General features: G+C 42.1%; 1 long non-coding RNA gene across 1 annotated transcript in view; it reads right to left on the reverse strand.

Annotated features, from left to right (window-relative positions):
- Window positions 1-243: 243 nt before the first annotated feature.
- The window catches only part of LOC309842901, a 48,138-nt gene continuing 25,690 nt past the window's right edge, over window positions 244-22,691 (reverse strand). The window contains exons 3-4 of the long non-coding RNA XR_014299844.1: window positions 3,917-4,172; window positions 244-418 (exon numbers count right to left, since the gene is read on the reverse strand). This is a non-coding gene — a long non-coding RNA (uncharacterized lncRNA). The remainder of the gene's footprint in view (window positions 419-3,916; window positions 4,173-22,691) is intronic.

The following is a 22,691-nucleotide window of genomic DNA, read 5'->3' on the forward strand; positions in this document are numbered from 1 at the left end:
TCCAAAATAAAGGCTTCTCTCAGGCTTCCCAATCCGCCATCCTCCTCACATGAACACAGGAGCTGACAGATCGGTCGCGACGCTGCGACTAATATTTTTGAGGGCCTAAGAGATGATTGTGCTAGTTCTCATTCCAGAGCCGATCTTTTTAGCAGATTATGATGGATGACTCGCCACAGTGGTCAGCGACTCCTGTATATTTTAGGTGGAATGCCTTCTTTTGACACATACTTTACAGAGACATATGTGTATCCTATTTTAATTAATGGAAGAAATGATTCATTCACAAGTGAAAGATTTAATTAAATAAAGGGTCAGTGTGGGTCAGCCATGAATTGCAAAATACGTCCGCTGTTTATTATACTCTCCACTGTCTCTGCGGGCTGTCTGGAGGGGTACACGGCAGTCAAGGCAGACCCTGGAAAGAAACGAAATGAAGTCTAATTCATTCATTCATTCGACAAATATTCATTGAGCCTCTACTGCATCCTAGGAGCTGTGCTAGCCACCCAGGTGCCCCTCCACATCATTTTATTATCCCCTCCTTTGATGACAGAGATCCCAACCTTATGTGCTAGGCTCTGCAGATAATATGGTGAACAGTCAGACGTGGTTTTTGCCCTGATAGCTGCAGGAGATACGGCAGGGAGACAGGAAAAAAATGAGGAACGAATAGAACACTATGATTACAGATGGATTGTAACATGTTTTATGAAGGAAAAAGTCATTTGTGGGCTGTCCTCTTTGCAATCTTTTGGAATGCTTTTTAAGGATCTTCAGACCCAAATTTATGGTGCCCTACTTATTTAACTTTGGGATATAGATCGGAAACCAATCTGATCCAAGTCTGGGAGATAACTGTTGAGTTGTCCAAACTTGATCTGTCACAGTTAGCTCCTTCCTGTCAGTAAACCTTGTGCTTTAGAATCAAACAAACATGAATTCCAATCTTAGCTTCTAAGCCTAATTGATTTCTGACCTTGTGCTATTATTTTGCTTTTGTGACCTCAGTTTCCTATTTACAGGGGATAATAATAATAGTACATAAGACATTGCATCATTGTGGGGAAAAAATACATGAATGGCACCTAGGGCATAGTATTACTATTAACCAGCATTAATATTTATAATTTGTGTTCCTATTTCATTAATATTAATGGTAGTATTTCATCTCTCTTCTGGAATTTTCTTCATTCCACTTTTGTTCTGGTTGTCCACATCATTTTATTCTATTTTTTTTAAGATTTTATTTATTTATTTGACAGAGAGAGATCACAAGTAGGCAGAGAGGCAGGCAGAGAAAAAGGAGGGAAGCAGGCCCCTGCTGAGCAGAGAGCCCGATGCGGGACTCGATCCCAGGACCCTGAGATCAGGACCTGAGCCGAAGGCAGCGGCTTAACCCACTGAGCCACCCAGGTGCTCCTCCACATCATTTTATTATCCCCTCCTTTGATGACAGAGATCCCAACCTTATTTTTTTCCTTTTCGTTTTCTAGATTTATATTCAAAGGGCAAAAACACTTAGACAATTTAAATATAAGCCTAAGCAGAATTACACTGTCAAAGTCGGCAATAAAAACACGTTCTCCCTTGCAGACACTCGCCAGCACCTTCCAAGGCTTCCCTCGATGAAGAAAAGGAGCCTGATATTTTATTCATGTGCACCCTTCGTATCCACAATGTAATCTACAGTTTCTTGTGGTCACATGAACTTCTCTGCTTCCCCGTCATGAATTTCAAACCCAAATTCATCCTCCACTGCCATGGTAATCTTCACTCGATCCAAAGCTTCTAATCCTCCCACGTCTTTCATAAAGTGGGAATTTACCAAGTTTTCCTGGGTCGATCTTGCCAGAGTCTCAAGGGCAAAGAATGTATAATTGATGTCCTCGAACATCAGAGGGGTAGTATGACTCTGCTGGAGACACGACTGTGTCACTCTACCTAGAACCCATGCGAGCCCCAAGGTCGGCTGCCTAGCCGAGGCCTGCACTCGCCTTGTAGAGCACAGGGTAGTGCTGGGCAGCTCGGTCGTGGCCAGCATGCTGCCCTGGGCAGGGGTGCAAAGGCCATAGGCGGCCAGAGGACACAGGCAGAGAGGACATGAGTGGCTGTGGGTACCTGGACCCCCAAAGGTCACAACTTTTTTTTTTTTTTTTTAAGATTTTCTTTATTTATTTGACAGACAGAGATCACAAGTAGGCAGAGAGGCAAGCACAGAGAGAGGAGGAAGCAGTCTCCCTGCTGAGCAGAGAGCCCAATTCAGGACTTGATCCCATGACCCGAGATAAAAGCAGAGGCTTTAACCCACTGAGCCACCCAGGCACCCCTAAAGGTCACAACTTTTTAAGCACTGGACCCAATTGGATATATGGTTGGTGTTTGATAAATAACTATCGAATGCATGAATGAAATTCTTTCTCTTTTGGGAACTGGTAGGGGAAAAAAAAAAATGACAATAAGCAAAGTCACTCAATGACTTCCCCAAACTGATGGAATGAAATCTGTATCCCCTATCATGGTAAACAGGAGCCTGCTTACCTGGCCTCCGCCGAGCTTCCAACTTCAGCCTCCCCACTTTCCCTCCTATACTCCGCTCCAGCCACCAGCCTTGCCTGCAGTACCCTTCCCTGAGAACTGAGCATGGCTCACTCCTGCCAGTCCTTCAGTCCTAATTTAAGTATATTCTCTTCCCCGGGGGCCTTCTCAGACCACCCTGACCATTCATTTTCTCTCTCCTTACCCTGCTTTATTTTTCAGAGCATTATCACTGTTAGAAATTACATGATACATTTCAGAGTTTACAAATTTACTATCTATTTCCCCCACTTATCACCCGTGAGCTCCTCAGGGCAGGAGCCTCATCTGTTCCTGTCCAGCCCTGAGTCTCCGAGCCACTGAATGAATCAAATGAAGTATCCATTTCTCATTTTCCTAGGAAAATATACATATAAAAACTATCCAAATAGTTTCCATAGTACAGTGACCTCCAAAATTTCCAAAAGAAACTACCCCCCCTCCAAAAAAAATTTTTTTTTTTTTTTTGTTTGCAGCCCTGAATTTAGTTTTTCACCAGAGAATGGCAGCAAGAGGGAAAATAAACTATTCTGGTTGTCTGGAAAGTAGAGACACAGCCACTATAGGAGGTCTCTCGATGCCCAAATTTTAATAGAATTCCTTCACGTTCTACTTTCTCATCGTGAGTCTGGCTCTGTTGTAAGTCGCTTCCTTTGAGCTTAAAAAGTAGTTTGTTAACTCCTGTTCTCAAAGCCAGCAAACATGGATTTTCTTTAGTTTTCACATGATCTGGCTCGAAACATCAGGAAACTTGGATGTTTCGTTTGGCATCTTTCACTGCCCGAGAACTGAAGAACTGCAAACAAGGGACCAAGAGAGGTGTCTCGGTTTGCCCAGGAAGCCTTTGCGGTGGAGAGGAAAGGCGAGAACCATGCGTAGCACAGCGCCCACCCGGCAGCCGGGCAGCCGTCCGTGACCGTGACCATTCCCCGAGCCTGGAAGAAAGAAGGTCACAGGCGGGGGCAGCGGGTGTTCTCCACTCCTGAGAACGCGACCGCTAGGGGCCCAGGCGTGCGGAGCCCTCGCTGCTGCGCTGCCTGGGGCTCCGCGGGGCCCTCTCGGAGCACTGTGTCCCGGAACTCTCCAAAGAGCCAAACAATGCCGGCTGTTCCTGGCAAGGCCAGGCCTGGCTTACTCAGTTTCATGTTTTAGGAGAGGTGCTTTGGGGTAACAGAACTGGCTCCATTTCCACCATGACCACATCAGCCCTGGTTTCCGCTGTGCAAAAACAAAATTCTAAAAAATGTTACCATACCAAATTGTATGCGGCTTTTGTCTTATAAACAACTTTTTTTTTTTTTTTTTTTTAGTCTGTGGAAACTGTAATAAAGACCAATACCATATCCAGTTGTTTTCCAAAAAGTCAACTCAGCTGAGGAGACTTTCTCTCAGCAGGAGGTCCTGTTCTTCTCTTCTAGCAGATAGTCTAAAAATCCGACTCCACATGGTCAAGAGCACAGCAGTGGGTTCTCAGCACCTCGTCTTGGAACCATGGGCTTCTTCCAGCTTCTGACAGAGACGGTTTCAGAATCCTCTCAGAGCACCCAGAGGAGATGGCGAGTGTTGAGGAAATGTTCTCAGAGAGGATCTCAGCTCTGCAGGGGAAGGGAGAGACTCGGTCGTTTAGAGTGTCTGGCATTCTGGGCTCGCATATCCCACAGGCACTGCAAATACTTCGAGAAGGCTCTGATGTTCTCAGATGCCCGACTCATTCCCTGAAGCTCATCGCTTCCAAATGCCTTACTCCTTTCAGTACAATTTCATTTATGACAAGTAAGATGAAAGCTTTACAATAGGACATTCCTGGTTTTCAAACACAAAGAAGGCGAGAGTGATAATATTAATGGAATAAATAGGTTTTAGGAGAAAATCTAGCAGATTCTTCTTATTACACACATGACAAATCACAAAATAGAGATGACTGCCAGGAGCCTTTCCCCTGGGACCAAGAAACTATGGGCTCATCTGCAGTAATCCCCTAAGCATGGATCCCGTTTACAGCTGACTCCAACAGAGCGTGTACAGCTGAGGGAATTGGTGTCGTGTTCTCATCCCAGATTGCATGAAGCCGTGGTTAAGACTCAAACAGCCATTTTCAAATCTGAATCTGTCACCTCCTCCCTGTGTCTCAAATTCTATATCTACTAAATGGGGATGATAATATACATATTCCAAAGTAGTTGTTATGGGGGTGCCTGAGTGGCTCAGACGGTTAAACTTGTTTTCAGGCTCAGGTCATGATCTCCCCTGCATGGGGCTTCATGCTCAGTGGGGAGTCTGCTTCCCCTCCCCCTCTCCCTCTTTCCCTCCCTGCGCTTGCGTACACACACACACGCACACACACGCACTAGCTGGCTCTCTCTCTCTTTCAAATAAATAAATCTTTAAAAAAGTAAAAGTATTGTTATGAAAAATACCAAAATCCAGGAAAGTGCTTGGCATAGGATCTGACATATAGTAAGTGCCCAATTAATGTTACTTATAAAAATGATTGTAACAATTATAATTTATGGCATTATTACTAAATCTTTGTTTTCTAATGAATCCTATCCATTTCTTTCTATTTTTTTTCCATTTTTTCACTGCCTTTGAATTCAGAATATCTGGTATATTAAGTAGTAAAATATAAATTATAAAATATAAAGTAAAATTGCTTCCTCAAGGCAAATCTCCCCTATAGGTCACGCTATAGATTTCTTGAACCATCTGGCTTCGCTGATTCTAACAGCAAGGTAAAAATCAGCATTCTTCTGGATGATAATCCCCTTTTCTCATAGTAAATATGTAGTTCTCTACTAGTCCCCTTTCAGGTCCTGACACATGGGGCTGCTCAAAAGATATTTGTTGAGGAAATAAGCATTCTTTTATTTATACAGGGGGAGAAAAACAACTACTACTGCCTTAGTAACCTCCACCATTCTTTCATCTAACACTTTTCTGACAACAAAATTTCTCTGAAGAGTAGAAAGTTCTAAGATAGAGCCCGTTTCTTAACATAGGGTCAGAATTCTTTTACCAGCATCACCCATTTCATCTATTTTAGGAAAGAGCTGTCACTGCCTCACATCCCCTCTAATCGGATAAGTGATTCTTCCTAATCTTGAAACAACTAAGTAGAAAATATACCGAGTGACCTTAAAAAGCCTCTCCTTTTCTAATTGGCATGTATAATCTAAAATTTTCTTGACAGTGCTTTAAGTTTCCACACCTTCCTCTAACGGGGGTATATGTGAGTGAGAGAAAGATGGGAAGCTGGTGGTGGAAGCATCTATCTCCTTCATTTCAAGCCAGATGAAGAGGGCTTCCATTGGGCTACATGGTGAAAGCAATATGGTGGCTGGTACAACCATGGTCTATATTCTGACTTCCACTGGGATATCTAGAAGCTGAGCAATGGAATAACTGGTCACTTTGATGGTGGAGTCAGGAGAGGGCTGTTGAGTTGGGGAAAGTCCCGCACACTCTTAGTCTGGGGGGACACAGTGAGAGTATTTCCCATGGAAAAGACATAGCAATGCTAAAGAGAGCGCTGAGCCACAGACCTGTTAAGTTCTGTCCAACTGGACCTCCTGGCTAAGAGTGAGCACATAGAAAGTGGCTCCTGTTAAGCCAGGGTCTACAGAAAAAGAATAGTCAAGCCAAAGAGAAATGCACGTTGAAGTTGTAGTGGGAGAGCTGGGCTGACAACCTCTAGAAGAGCCTGGAAAACACTCCAACTTTAAACACCTGTCTAACCCAAGAATAGGAGGCCAGGCTCTGATAGAAGGAATTCAAATACAGTTATTCCTGACCTTTATCTCCTCCTCCATTCTCCCTTGCTTGCACATAGCAAGAGTTGGAAACTGGAGAGCAAGCTGAGAGGTAGGGGAAGGGAAGGCCAGGAGAAAGAAATATGCAAGGCCTCCCAGAACCCATCCCACCATAGTCTCCCTTGCTCACTGTAACAGTCCTTCTGACCTCTCCTCTGTTACTCAGACACCCCAAATTTGCTTCCAACCCATGGCCTTTATACTTGTGGTTCCCTCTATCTGAAATATTCTCTTTTTTTAAGGTTTTATTTATCTGTCAGAGAGAGTACACAAGCAGGGGAACAGGCAGAGGGAGAAGCAGGCTCCCTGCTGAGCAGGGAGCTTGATGTGGGACTCCATCCCAGGACGCTGAAATCATGCTCTGAGCTGAAGGCAGATACAACCAACTGAGCCACCCAGGCATCCCTCTATCTGAAATATTCTTCCTCTGGTTTATCAAATTGTTGGCAGATTTCATTTGCTATAGAAATATGATCTTATTTACATTTAAAAAATTATTCTGACTCTCTTGCGGAAAAATCACAATAAAGAGGCAATAGAAGAAACAAGAAGACCAAATTCAAGGCTATTTCACTGGTCCCCATGAAATGTAAGGAAGCTTTGGACCAGGACCACAGAGGTGGACTTGTGGAGAAGTGATTGAATTCAGAATATATTTTGAAGCTGGTGCCCACAGGACTTAATGCGTGTGAGGGGAAAAGAAGAGACTTATTTGACTACAAAATCTTTGACCTGAGCAGTTCTTTGAGTGAATGAATTTATTGCTGATAAAATGAATGAATAAATGAGGAGTTAAGATCATATAAGATCAGATTTACATTTCAGAAAGCTTACTCTTGCAGCTTATTAGAAGATGGATTGAGCTTCAGGACTGAAGTTCAAAAGAGAAGTTGGAAGCTACTGAGACAGTCCAGGGGAAAGACATTGAGACTCTGAGCTCTTATGGGAAGCATGGAAAGAAAGGGAAAGATGTGGAAAATATTCAAGATACCAAATTATTAAAATGTGGTGATGTGATAATTGTGAGGGATGAGAAACAGAATGGCTTCCAGATGCCTGGGTGAGGAGTAGTTCCACCCCCACTGATGAAGAACATGGAAGAAAAAAGGTGTGAAGGAGGAAAAAAAGAAGATAGAAGTTGTGATGTCTAATTTTATGTGTCAACTGAAGGGATGCCCGGATAGCTGGTAATATATTACTTTTGCAGATTTCAGAAGAGATTAGCATTTGAATCTATAGATAGAGTAAAGATTACCCTCACCAATGCAGGTGAGCATCAATCCAATCTGCTGAAGGCCTGAATGGAACAAAAAGGCCTGAATGGAACAAAAAGGTGGAGAAAAGCTGAGTTTGTTCTCTATTCGAGCTGAAACATCCGTCTTCTCCGCACTCAGATATCACTGCTCCTGGTTCTTGGACTTTTGGACCCAGACTCCTTATACCATTGACTCACATGGTTCTCAGGTCTTCAGGTTTGGTCTAAAGCTACTCTACCAGCTTTCCTGGCTTTCCAGCATACAGGCAGCAGATCATGAGACTTTTCAGCTTTCATAACTGCATGAGCCAATCTTTTATGTCTATATCTATCTACCTACCTACCTTCTATATAGACATAGATAGATAGATGTAAGTGTGTCTGTGTGCACACACACATACGCACGTATGTTCTGTTTTCTCTGGAGCACCCTAATGAATACAGATGTTGAGTTTGCTATTGAATGTTGTGGTGGACATGCAAGTGTGCCACCCCAATACTGCTTCAAGGTAGAACTTTTCGCCCCAGCAACCAGGAGTGCTATCAATAGGCAGCCTCCAGATGTCAGTCCCTTCAAGGTTTGCCTCAGCTGCAGAGAACCACTTCATCCAAGGTCATGCCCTTCCTAGAAAGCCCATGTTCAATATTTGATCCCATGGGGTATAAAGGCCCAGCTAGTCTACCCCATGGTGGGATAACTCTCAACAGATCATGTACACTCTGGAGCTCCTGATAGAATTGGCTGAGGCTTTATCAGGCATGCACTGCAACTGAATTATTTTCTCTGCCTAATCCTACTACCTCGCCTGCCTTCCACAGGTGTTGACTCCTACTAAACATCCTGCATGGCAATCTCTGCCTCAACATCTGCTCTCTGAGAGCCCAGCCTGTGACAGCTGGTACCAGGAATGGACTAAAATAGCAGAATGTAGTTTGGAAACTGGGAACTGAATCATTCATCATCTGGCTGGCAAGAAGGACTCCATCACTCATGACAGGTAGAATACAGATGGACCTTGGCAGCAGGTAGTGATCTAGTCGTGAACATGCTCTTGTAGGGGAAATTAGAATGGTGTATCAGAGAAGGGGATTGTGCCAGTGTGTATAATGCATCAGACATTAGAGAAGTACAGGGTAATTACGAATTATAAGGAAAACAGGATTCGATACTTCTTGGTAAGTGTTACTGATGACTTAGGAAAAGATACTGAAGAACAATGAGAGATCAGCAGGTATTTTGAAAACCAAGTGTGAAAGCTGGAGGGTCTCCTCTTGGTATCTTCTAACAATTCTCCCATCTGCTACAGCAGGAGGGCAGAGAAAGTTGAGACCCAGATCCAGGACTTAAGTCAAAGTGGCTGAATTCTGGAAAAGGTTAAATGACTAACCAAACTACATCTGTTACACAGGGATAAGCTCTGTTTGGCAGAGCATTGGGGGGTGGGAGAGACCTGACCCAGAATTATCCAGCTGAATGTCCCCTCAGATGTTGAGCTCTTAGACTCCTCTGAATTCTCTTGGCCTTCAGAAATGTCCCATCCTCCTTAGTAAGGGTGAGAACCTCTCTTGCTGGAAGGCAATGCAGAGATCTCTGCCCTGAAAGACAACACATGCCCCTTGCAGTATCTTTGCCCATCTCCTCCCCATCCTTGTTATTATGCTATAACCAGAAGTAGGTCACCATGTAATCCATCTGGAGATATACTAGGTCTAATAAGGGAGGAAAGAAACTGTTCCCACTATTCCACAAAGGGGTTCAAGACATAGCCAATATGTACCAGCAGGAGCTAGATGGAGAGTAGGTGTGGGCTAGATTCTGAGGGTACATTATCGAGAGGTCTAGAACACGAGATAGGTAGGGATGAGTTTATTTATTCTGGACCACTCTGCCAAAATGTAGGATTTAACATCCCAGCAAGGAATCCAAGAGATAACACAAACTTGCCACTAGGACAGCTCCTAAAAATATTGGAGGGGGGACACCTGGGTGGCTCAGTGGATTAGCCTCTGCCTTTGGCTGGGGTCATGATCCCAGGGTCCTGGGATTGAGCTCCACATCGGGCTCTCTGCTTGGCAGGGAGCCTGCTTCCTCCTCTCTCTGCCTGCCTCTCTGCCTACTTGTGATCTCTATCTGTCAAATAAATAAATAAAATCTTTAAAAAATTTTTTAAAAATATTGGGGAAAGCAGTGGACCACATTAAGTGAAATCAAAATTTCAGAATTGCTGTGCCAGATGGTTTAGAAAGTGATTAGAAGGTTCACAGAAGTAGGCACTCGGGAATGGATATAATAAGTAAGGCCTGAAGACTCACCCAATGATTGTGCTCCATGAGAATGCCAAGATACACCATTTATAAAGACCAGAAAGAATGTTGTGGTGAGGATGTCAGAAAGCTGCCAAACTAACCTCTCTAAAACATACATCTGAACTTATTGCCTCTGTTTAAAAACCCTTCAATGACTCCCCATTCTTCTGGGCATAATCAAAATGTTCCAGAGCCTTGTACAGTAGGCATGGGCTATTAGTAGGAGTAGGCCATTTCAGAAATAGAATCAGATAGCAATGGGCATTAAAACAAAACAAAAGAAAAGAAAACAAACAGAAAAAAAAAAAAGAGTACAAGTTGAGGGTAGTGCTTAACTACACAAGTCAAAAGGACATAAGTACCCTAAGACCATGGTTGATATGGCAGTTGAAAAGGTTTGAGCCATAAAGATTTCTTAAGATATCTAATGGAACATGGCATTCCTCAGGTAAAAAGGGCCCTAATCAGGTTTCACCTCCTAAGAAATCAAGTGTGTATGATAGGAGACCAAAAGCAGTTACACCCAATCCCTAGTTTCTGGACTTTGATCTGTTTTCAGACCCAGACTCACTAACTCAACAGGAGGCCAGGTCTCCAGGAGGAAGGACCCTCTAACACCAAAGCAAATACACATGGTAATGAGTTCCCCATTCCTTCTCGAAAAGGGACCTAAGGCCATGTACTTGGGGAGCTATATGTTTAGGAAAAGGAAATACTCAAACATTTCAAGGACTTTTGGACACACTTGGCATGAATACTCAGAGATCTGAACAATCATCATTTGCCTCTCTCTTAGAGTAGGGAACTACAGGGACCAGGTAATGGATGGAATCCTGACAAACATCCAGTTTACATTAGATCCATGAACCCACCCAGTGGTCATTTCCCCATTCCTGAATGTTCACTTGGGTTTGATATACTTGGTCCAACTCCCATATTGGGTTCTTGTCCTGTAGGATAAAAGCTACCATAATGGGTAAAGTCAAATGGAAGTCTCTGAAAATGCCCTACTTCCAGTACAGCCAAAAGAGTAAATCAGAAATCATATCACATTCCAGAAAGATGGCCAAATTAGTGGAGTAATTTATTGTTATCACCTGGGAAACCCCTGGTCTCTGAAGGGGCTAAACTGGAGGATTAAATGAAGATAAGGTGGGACCTTCATGAAGAGGTTACCAGGTTAATGGAGGAATAATAGCAAGAGAGGTAGGAAGAGAATCAGGAAAGAACGGTGCCACAAAATGCAAGGGATCAAAGCATGAATACTAGCAGAGTACGATAAGAAGGTCTGAAGGTAAAAAAAAAAAAAAAAAAAAAAAAATTTAAAGTCTGAAGGTGTCCATCGTCCATTTGGTAAACGGCATGCCACTAGTGGCCTCAGAAATGGCAATTCTAGCCAAATCATTCACTCATTCCTTTAAAAAATATTCACTGCATGTTATCTACTGCTAATAGGTGAGTGAAATAGATATGACCCCTTCATCCATGAAAATGGATAGTCTAGTGGACAGTAGAGAAAACCAGGTTGTGTGAAATAAATAATAGGAAAGGAAATGAAATCAGCTGGTATTTATGATTTAAGGTTTGGAGATAGTAGGAAAAAAATGCCCACAATTAGAACCAAAAGCCCACACCAACCTCCATATTCACATACTCATAAAGCCCAAGAAGTACCTCCTGACTAGTTCTCAGCTGGTTTTCATGTGAGAGGGGCCAGCTTCCCTACCCTCAGCAGATGAGCCTCGAACAAGCATCAAGATCTGAGAAGTCAATGCTTAAGCTGAGATCTGAAGGATTAAGCACTAACTAGGAGAACAAAGTGGGGAGAAAGGGAGGGAAGGAAATAAGGCGAGGGGAAGAGAGTAGGCTCAGACTTCGAGGAAGGGTGAGGCTGGTGGTGTTGGCACTTCTAAGGCGGAAGGGCACAGCTGGTTTGGGGAGCCCCAGATGAAGAAGCCGCACCTTGTTGCTGCTTTGCTGTAGACAACTGACACTAGAAATAGCAAGTCCTGTCCTCTCCCTTCCATCTCCCAATCCCCCTCCTGTTCTTCCCACTGGCAGTCCATCAGCTAATAGGAAGCCAACTGGCAAGAGTTTCTGAGAAATACACTTCTGCAGACCCTGAGCTCAGCATCACAGAGCAGAACATAGAAGAGTTGTTTTGGAACTAACAAGCAAGAGGTAAATAAACACCAGAAACGTATCAGAGGACATGGATGACTAGAGGGGCTTAACTTTGGGCTGAAACAAGGAGATGGGTGTACCATGGCTGGAGGGCCAGCAAGCATAGGTGCTTGTAGCTCACAGGGCGCCTGCTGGGGGCGGGTGGGAGGACCAGGCATTCTGTCTCCTTGTCTCCTTCTTTGGTTGGTATTGGCAGCTGCAGGGAAGCCACAGAGCCTGACTAGAATGAGAAAGGCACTGGTGACCATGCTGAGTAATTCTGGCAGAGGCCCCTTGGGGGTCCCAGAACCTGCATTCTCTATGCAGAGGGGTTCAGATGGACCACCACAGTCTCTTCCTCATTGTTAAGATTTTCCAAGGTGGAAAAGCATTAGGAGGGCTTTCTAAGAGAGCCAGACCATATGAACAAAATTTAGAGGAGAACAAAAAGCAAAGTGTGTTTGGAAAGTAGTCAGAGCATCTCCTCCCCCCCCCCTTTTTTTTCTTTCCTTTACAAGATAGGAAGGAGATTTAAATAAAAAAAAAAAAGGAAGGTTTTAATATCAACTGTTTTCTTGTGTGACAGAGGCAGCTAATGAAAAAATACAATGATGGGGCACCTGGGTGGCTCAGTGGGTTAAAGCCTCTGCCTTTGACTCAGGTCATGATCCCAGGGTCCTGGGATTGAGCCCCACATTGAGCCCCACACCGGGCTCTCTGCTCAGCAGGGAGCCTGCTTCCTCCTCTCTCTGCCTGCCTCTCTGTCTACTTGTAATCTCTGTCTGTCAAATAAATAAATAAAATCTTTAAAAAAAAAAGAAAGAAAAAGAAAAAATACAATGGGAAAATATCCCATTCTCATTCTCAGTAGAAATAAATACCTAGGAATAACCTTAACAAGAAATGTGTGTAAGTTACCCATAAATGAAAACTTTAAAAATGTAAAGGACTAAAAATAGCACTGACTGGAATAACTGGAGAGAGATAGTCTATTGGAAGTTTAAATATCATCAATATGTAAATTATTCTCCAACTCATCTGGATGTTTAATAAAGTTACACACACACAAACCCTACCAACCTAGTTTCTAACCTGACATATGCTTAAATATCCTGAAAATTAATCATTCTCATGCAATGTGATGATAATCATTCTCATATAGTCTCTTTTTTTTCCAAGGGCACCTGGGTGGCTCAGTCGATTAACCGTCTGCCTTTGACTCAGGTCATGATCTCAGGGTCTTGGGATCAAACCTAACCTCAGGCTCCCTACTCAGTGGAGGGCCTGCTTCTCCCTCTGTCTCTGCCCCCCATTCGTGCTTGCTATCTCTCTCTCTCTCTCTCTTTCTCTAACGCTCTCTCTCTCTCAAATAAATAAATAAAACCTTTTTTAAAAAGATTTAGGTGCCCCTAAATAAAATCTTTAAAAAATGATTTTTCTTTTTAGAGAAGGAGGAAGAGAGGGGAAAGGGAGAGGGAGAGAGAGAATCTTAAACAGGCTCCATGCCCAGAGCTGAACCCAATGCAGGGCCCAGGCTCATAATCCTGAGATCATGACTTGAGTCAAAATCAAGAGAAGAGTTCAGCACTTAACGGACTAAGCCGCACGAGCGTCTCTCGCATAATTTGATGGGAATATAGTTGGTAAGATGATTCTAGAAACCATTAGGCTAGGTAAATCAAAGATTGTTTTAAACGTCCACAATATTTTGATCCAGAATTTTACTTTTACTTTTTATTTATGTTTATATTATTTTATTTTTAAGTAATCTCTGCCCCCTATGGGGGGCTTGAGCTAATACAACCCTGAGGTCAAGAGTCATATGCTCTACTGACTGAGCCAATGAGGCACCCCAGAATTTTAAGAATTTATCTAAAGAAGTAACCAGAAATGCTGATAAAATTTGCCTATGAGAATATTCATAATATATTTATCATTTACAAAAACTAGAAACACCCTAAATATCTAACTACAGAAGAATGATGAGATAACTGTATCTTAATTGATAGATATTCATACAGGCAGTTAAAAAGCATAGTATCCCTGAGTACTCAAAAATCAGGAAAAAGTTTTAGGATAAATGCTAAGTGAGAAGAGTAGAATTCAACACTTTATCTAATGAGATTCGTGTGTGCATATATGTGTACATATGTGTGTGTATACATATACACACATATGCTTCCACATGCATAGAAAAAAATGGAAATTCACCTAAAAGTTATCAATGGTTAATCGTGGGTAATGAAATGATAAGTAATTTTTATTTTACATTTTTAAAAAATATTTTATTTATTTATTTGACAGAGATCACAAGTAAACAGAGAGACAGGCAGAGAGAGAGGGGGAAGCAGGGTCCCCACCGAGCAGAGAGCCCGACATTGGGTTCAATCCCAGGACCCTAAGACCATGACCTGAGCTGAAAGCAGAGGCTTAACCCACTGAGCCACCCAGGCACCCCTATTTAACTTTTTATTTTTATTTTTGTGTGTTTTAATTTTTACCATGGAAATGTTATTTAATCAGAAAAAGAACAAGCATTTCAAAAAGAGGGAAAGAGAACCACTTGATTTTCTCTAATTCTTCTTTCAAAAATTCAATAAGTGTCGGGGCACCTGGGTGGCTCAGTTGGTTAAGTGGCTGCCATTAGCTTAGGTCATGATCCCAGTGTCCTGGGATCTAGTCCCAAGACGGGGTCCCTGCTCAGCCAGGAGCCTGCTTCTCCCTCTGCCTGCCCCTCCTCCTCCCCCTGCTCGTGCTCACACACTCTCTCTCTGTGTCAAATAAATAAGTAAAATCTTAAAAAAAAAAAAAAAATTCAGGAAATCTTTAAGAGCAGGTATGTGCCAGACACTTTGTCACAGTTTCATTTGAAGTTCAGACCACCTTGATCACAGATGACTATCTACAGGAAAGAGTGACAGAAAATGGGACTGGAAAGATGGGTTAGATCAGGTTGTTGCCTTGTAGGTCAGACAAGAGAGCTGTGACGCTATCTTCTATGGTTTGAAGTGTCAAAGGTAATCATTAAGAAGAAAAACTATAAATGTAGCAATTGCCTGCTGGAAAAAACCTAAAGATAACCTTTAATTCCATCCTGTAGAATGGAATGATTAAGCACCACTCCACTTTCCATATCAGTAGGCTGGTAACCCTAAATTATGAAGACTAAATCAATAAAACATAATATTAAAATTTCTCCTTCTGTACAAGGTCCACAGATACAGGAATAAGCTGTATCAAAGCTGTACAGATATAACAAAGGTCACAGGAACTTCTGACGGTGGGAAAGTAAATATGGTTAAAATTAGGATGGACTTTTTCCTGGGGTGGGCACAAAGGGTCCTGAGAAGTCACCTGGTCCCTTGCTCTACTGCAGACAACAATGTGCTCTGCCGTCTCTCTCATGAGTCCAGTTAGCTTCTGGAGTCACTTCAGGTTTGCTTTATAAAGATGAGTTTCCAAACCAAAGTTCTTGATCTACCAAAAACTTCTGGTTCTTTCTGTTGGTGATTTACAGCACCATCTGCCAAGTTACCAAAGCTGGAAAACGTGGAGTCATCTCAAACTCTCCCTTTCGCTCACTGGCAATATCCTTCCTATCTGTTATCAAGTCCTATCAAGAACATCTTCAAAATTGCATTATTTCAATTAGGTCTTCACCATTTCTCCCTCATTTTACTGCATAAGCTCTCCCCCTCTAGTCCACATGCCTTCCAATCTATTCTCTACCTGCTGCCATAAAACACAAGCTTCATCAAGTAACTTTCCTACTTTAACTATGTTGGATGCTTTGCAAGTCCTGTAGATCCTCATACTCCAACCTTTTATAATTCTTCAGCCTTTTGTCCTGAAAATCCCCCAAAACATGTTGCCCCGGAGCCTTTTCCAAATATGTAGAGTTCCTCAAACGGCCTTTATGCAGTCTCATCTCTCTGCTTTTGTTTGTGCTATGTCTAATGCAAAAAAAAAAATCTATTCTGCACCTCCCATTCACTGACAACCCCTATTTATTTGTCTATCAAGATTCAAGCAAGGAACCATCACTCAGAGTCCAAACCTGAGTTACGGGTCCCCCACTCTGTGGTCCCATAGTGCACCGGGCTTATCTGAATTGTATTCGCTTTCATCTGACTACTGCAGCTCTTCATATATCCCTCTCCTACACCATACTCAGAGTTTCTTGAGGAATGGGCTCAGACTTTTGTTGTGGGCATCAGTTGCATTTGTGTGCTCAGAACCATTCTTTCCATTGTGGAAGTGCCACTGCTTTGTTCTATGTGATTCTGCTGAGACTGGGCCTCAGAGTGCTCTGCCTACCTGTTTCCAGCAGGCTCAGCCCTGTAACCCAGGCATGGCAACCTCTGGTACCATATCCTCTTGACAACAATGATAGAAGTAAGCATAGTCCCTACGATGCTTAGGGGCTATGCTTACTTAGCCCTTTCCATGATACCCTTTCCATGATATCAATATATGGCTCTTGGAAAGAGAAGACCCCTCTTTTTCTTTTGGATTGAGTGTTATAATGATAGAGGCCTTGAACCACCACCATTCTCCTTTCCCATCTCAAGAGGAGAACATGTCCATGAAGTTAAGCCAACCCTAGAGAGAGAGGCACAGTTAAAATATGGAAATAAAGCCCAAATAATTTAGCTCCTGGATCAGTATCTGAGAGGCAAGTACATTCTGCCTTTCCATGTAATATAAGCCAATAAATTCCCTTTTGAACATAAGGCATTTGAGTTACATTCTGATACTTGAACCAAGAAGCCTGGCTCATACATCTTTGGAATTTGTGCCCCCTCAGAATCGCAATAGCTAGAATATAAGATCCAATAAAAAATATGTTACCTAGAGAAACAAATAACTTAGCAAAAGGTTTAGGAGTTACCTCTGTATAAACTGAATTCCTTCTAACCCCAAACCTGCATAGTGTCTGCTGTTCATCAACACTATACCCATTTCTCATATCCGGAGGCCACAGTCCCTGTGTCTACACGTGGTTTCTCCTTAAACAATATTTGCCTAGTTAGCCAGTGCCTAGAATGTTTATTAATCTGTAAACACTTGTCAAGACTCCAGTTTATATTCTTATTTTCCGAGTTTAAATACTAAATGAACCTGAAGTTAAGAAAGCTCTTACCAGGGGCTCCTGGGTGGCTCAGTGGGTTAAAAGCCTCTGCCTTTGGCTCAGGTCATGATCCTAGCATCCTGGGATCAAGCCCCACATTGGGCTCCCTGCTCAGCAGGGAGCCTGCTTCCCCCTCTTTCTTTCTGCCTGCCTCTCTGCCTACCTGTGATCTCCGTCTGTCAAATAAATAAAATCTTTAAAAGAAAAAAAAAAAAAAAGAAAGCTCTTACCAGAAGAGCCATCATGCCCAGTCCAATTCACTGAACAAAAAGATGTAGGAGCTCTCCATCCGACATTGGACTTTGTGAAAGGAGCCTTGACTTAAGTGTGCTTGAGCCTCGTGATTACGGGTAACGAGTCTAAGGATTGATTTTCCTTCTTGCAGGTACTGATTGGGTAAGTCCTCAAGTGTGTAGCTACTGAGGACTCTGCCTTGAAGGGAAGAAAGTAGAGCTTCTAAACCATTAGTAGATTAATCCTCTTCCTTGGTTTTTGGAGAATAAAAAGCAGGAGTTTTTTTTTTTTTTTTCTTTTAATAAGCATAATTTTATTTGATTTTTAAAACATTTTCTCCATACTGTATAAGGTAAATGTCCTATTCAAATTTATTTCTCCCTTCTTAAACACAGCAAATCTAATCCTCTTTCAACATAGACGTGAAAGTCATAGCATTTCATATACTAAAACAATTCAAGGTTCTTTGCATCAGAAACAATCCCTCTTGAATCCACTTAAGTCATATAAATATTTAGCAAGGTCAGCAAGGATACTTCTGAAATTCTTCCTTTCAATTATTTCTTAAGGTCAAAAATCTAAAATCATAGTCAGTGCGATATATTTTTTATAGCAAAAAATAAATACATAAAAATAAAAGCAAAAATTAGAACTGCCTTATTCATGTGCTCTTGAGGAGTGAGAAAAATCTGAAAGGAATCCAATAGTTTCATGCTTGAAAATTAGGTGTAATGGAAGAGCCAAAAACAGGCATGACCCATGCCCCAACAGAGAATGAGGAGGATTATCAAAAAATACAGTGGCGTGAGCTCTTGCACATAGAGATTCTGAAGCTTGGACAGAGTTCTTGTATTTACAAAGAAAAGCCAGGGATTATGGGGACTTGGAATAGGGTGGAGAGAGTTAGATTGTTCCACATAGATAGTGAGAAGAATTTGAGGAAGACTCTGTTTCTGAGAGAAAAGGGGTGCAGAAGAGAGAAGGGACTAGAGGTGGGAAATAATGGGCAAGCAGCTGGAAGACTAGAAGAACTTTCAAGAACACATCTATCTAGGTCTTCTTTTAATCTGTCTATACTGCTGAATCTCCCACTTGTTTAACCAAACCCCAATTTGCCACATATACAGAGGCCTTTGGTGATTAACACACACATATGTATATGTATTATATACACACATATATATGTATTATGTACAAACACATGTATATGTATATGTACATGTATAGATAGGTAGGTAGGTAGATAGATATGCATCTGGGAAGGGGGAGTGTATTTGAGTTCTTTTGGGGTCAAAGTGAAAAAGAGAAATGACCAACCACAAAAAGACAGAATGGGGAAAAAAAAATCGACTAGAAATACAAGACTCAGAGATGACTATAAGAAATAAAGAGCCGGGTGCGCCTGGGTGGCTCAGTGGGTTAAAGCCTCTGCCTTCGGCTCAGATCATGATCTCAGAGTCCCACCTCGGGCTCTCTGCTGAGCAGAGAGCCTGCTTCCCCCTCTCTCTCTGCCTGCCTCTCTGCCTACTTGTGATTTCTTTGTGTGTGTGTCAAATAAATAAATAAATAAGAAATAAAGAGCAGCACCTGGGCGGCTTAGTTGGTTATGCATCTTCTTTCAGCTCAGGTCATGCTCCCTGATCCAGGGGTCCTGGGATCAAACCCCATGTCCAGCTCCCTGCTCAGCAGGGAGTCTGTTTCTCCCTCTCTTTCTATCCCTTCCCTACCCCCAGCTCATGTACACTCTCTCTCATGAATAAACAAAAAAAAATCTTTTAAAAAAAGAAAAGAAAGAAAGAAATTAAGGTCCCTGAGAATCTGCACAAATGCTAGAGAGGGCATTAGACTTTCCTACAGGGTGTAGAATGTGGTTCAGGTTAATCCTACAAAGAGGTTAAGGGGCAGGAGTATCCCAGAAAACACTCAAATTATGTTAACATTTACCTGATATGATTTACCCCAAACATCTAGATCTAAGTACTCAACTAGGGTATATTGATGACTCAAAATGAGTTTATTCTATAAATAAGATAAGTATAGGAATTCACAGAAACAACTCATGATGAGTCAAGAACCAGAAAACAGAGAGTTATAAAAATGTGGAATTGTAGCCTCTCAAATCATGGTAGAAACAAGAAAGAGTCTATGAGGGCAATTGTGAAGAGTAATAAATATAGACAAACTTGGGCAGAGAAGGTTCAGATTGAAAAAAAACATCTATATACTCTGTATAGGAACAAAAACAGGTTAAAACCCCGTTATTATTTCACTGCATGTAGACACTTCATTTGTAAATACAGCTAGAAACTGTAATTATAGAAAACATCTCACACAGTCTTTAATATTTCATTAGTCTCCCCACTGGAAATCAACCACCTAGAAAAGAAACGCTTTCTCAATAGGTTAATATTAATTACTTAACAACCCTGACATCGATATTTATGGAATACTTATGAAACAAGCATTCATGAAGTGGAAGCATGTTCATCCGTCTACTGGGAGGCTTACAGCATTTTTCAAAGTGTCAAATTCACTTTGTGCTCTGCCTCTTTATGTTGTGAAAATTTGAAATTACTGTTGATTTGAAGGCTCTTCAAAAGGCTCTTTTTTTATCCCTAGCTGAGAAAAAAAAAATCAGAACAGATTAATCTGGTATTCTTTAAGCATGTCATTTCTTAATCTTGCAAAAGGGCGATGATAACCATATGAGGAAAAGAAATCTTACAGGTAGAAGAAACTCGAGACGTAATCACATCAGTGTAAGGCACAAAAGTAAAAGTTAAAGACAGCAACCAGCTGTACAAGGAGATAGAGGAGGAGGGTGAGTAATTCATATAATTTGAAGAATATTAGAAAAGATGCCTCACCATTAGGATAACTTTGTCAGAACCATGGAAGCGCAGTACCTAATACTATATCCGCTCTGCCTGGTCAATCAAATCATTCATTTATTCAATCATTCCTTCAGGGGCACCTGGATGGCTCAGTCAGCTAAGCATGTGCCTTTTGCTCAGGTCATGATCCCAGCGTCCTGGCAATGAGCCCCGCGTCAGGCTCCCTGCTTGGCAAGGAGCCTACTTCTCCCTCTCCCTCTGTCTGCTGCTCCCCCTGCTGTGCGCTCGCTCTCTCTCTCTCTCTCTCTCTCTCTCTGTCAAATAAATTAAAATTTTTTTTAATTCTTAAAAAAAATCATTCCTTCAGCCATGTATATTGAATCCCCACTCTGCCCTACCTTGCCTTGGGTCCTAGGACGCAGTGACCAATAAAATCCAGTCCCTGTCCTTAGGAGCTCAGAATCCAGTTGGGACGACACACAAGTAAGGAATAATGGCAGTTTTCTATGCTAAGTGGCCACAGAGATAAATGAGAATAGGAATTCTAGGTAAGGAGGGATCACTTTGTGTGTAAATGTATGTTGACTGTTAAGTAAATACACAATTCAAAATACATCTTTTCCCTTAGTACCTCAAAATTCTGTTTTTAACCTCCTCATCTTGTGAGAGCTTGTGAGTCATGATGGCAGACTAGAACCTAAATGGGTTTCAGTGCCGGCTCTATCCTACCCTCGCCCTCAGACCTCTAGCAAGTCCCGTGGGGTCTGGGAGCATGGGCAGCCTCCTCTGTACAATCAGAGCATTTGTCCTGATGATCTATAAGCTACTCCCTGAGCTTGACAGTCTAAGAAGCTTCATTTAAAATGCAAATGTTATCCTCCAAGAGTGATGCATGAAACTGGTGAGACTTTCTAGTGCATTAGTTAATTAAATCTACTAACCAGTCACCTTGCAGAGCCCTGAAAGAAAGGGACACAGGTAGGATTCATCTCAAAAATGGGAGGAAGGGCCCTAGATTTGGGTGGGTCAGAGAAGAGGATAGCTAGGCCAACAAAATAGTATAAGGCATTCAGCCTCCAGTGGGTGTGTCAGGGAGAAAGGAGAATCACAGGCAGAATTTTTAACACATTATAGAAAAGTGGTTTTCCACTTTGTTTTCCTAATAAACATTAGAACACGCATCTGGAACAAAAGCTGGTAGCAGCTCCAGACCAGCTCTGCCTCAAGGGCTTCGGGTCTCTGCTGGTGGGAAAGGGTTGCTCGGGGACTATCTTCAGGGCACATTTGCATCACATTTGCACAAACCACTTTTAATTAGATTGTAGATTTATTTAGGATGATGGATGTAGAGGGAAAATGAGGGGTGAGAATGTATGGGACAGTTTAGAGTCACCCAACTGACCTCTTGACCCAAGACTGACCCAAGAAAACAAGGAGAGAATTTGGGAATCCTCTTACTTTCTCTCAGAAAGCTGCCCCCAAATCAGCACTCTTCTCAAGAAGTCCTCTCAACCTTCACCTACTTACTGGCCACCTGGGAAGACCCAATCACATCACCTCATGAGAGCTGACTCTCTCTGCTTTCCATTTGCCCTTACACACAAAAGCCTCCTGCCTGGAATGTTTTAGATGTAATAGCCCTAGAGAAGATAAAAGTAGAGGCAGATCTCATTCTGTCCTAATCCCCTACTTTTGCTCTTTTTGCATAACCTACTTCAAAATCTCCATTCTAATCATATTGACTTCTAAGGGTAGACATTTTTACTGTGGGTGTAACTTCACTGTTGCATTATTTTTCCCCAAACAAAGCTAACTTCCTTTGGTTGGGGCTTACCATAGGCCTATCAACCATGGTTAGAGTTAAGTTATGGAGATGTGGGCTGTTGAGCAGAAATGGAAGACTCTGTATAGGCTTGAGCAGAGCAGTGTGGAGGCCTGAGCAACACACTGACCTCATGTTGGTTGATTTCACACATTTACAAAAACAAAGAATGCTGCTTCACAGTGCTCCTCTTTAACACAATATATGTTGGACATAATCTGTCTTAAGTAAATATCTGACAGCAAGTGGTTTAAAGTATTTGAAAGATGAAATGCCCCAAAATAAGTTCTTCATGTGAAAACAGCTGGAACTACATACACATCTAGTCATCTATTTTACACAAACTACTCTTTTATGACTGATATAGATATGAGGTTGCCTATGATCATGTTCCCTGATTTCTCACATCTGGCAGGGTCCTTGCATGGTCAAAGTTCTGGCAGGACCCCCATAGAGTAAAGCTGATCCTCTTACTTCTCTAAGGACAACCTTGATGCCTATAACCCTGATCCCTACCTTCCCACCTCCTGCAGAACTTGTATGATCAATTGTCCCTTGT

This window comes from Mustela nivalis (assembly GCF_964662115.1).
Source record: "Mustela nivalis genome assembly, chromosome: 10".
Lineage (NCBI taxonomy): Eukaryota > Metazoa > Chordata > Mammalia > Carnivora > Mustelidae > Mustela > Mustela nivalis.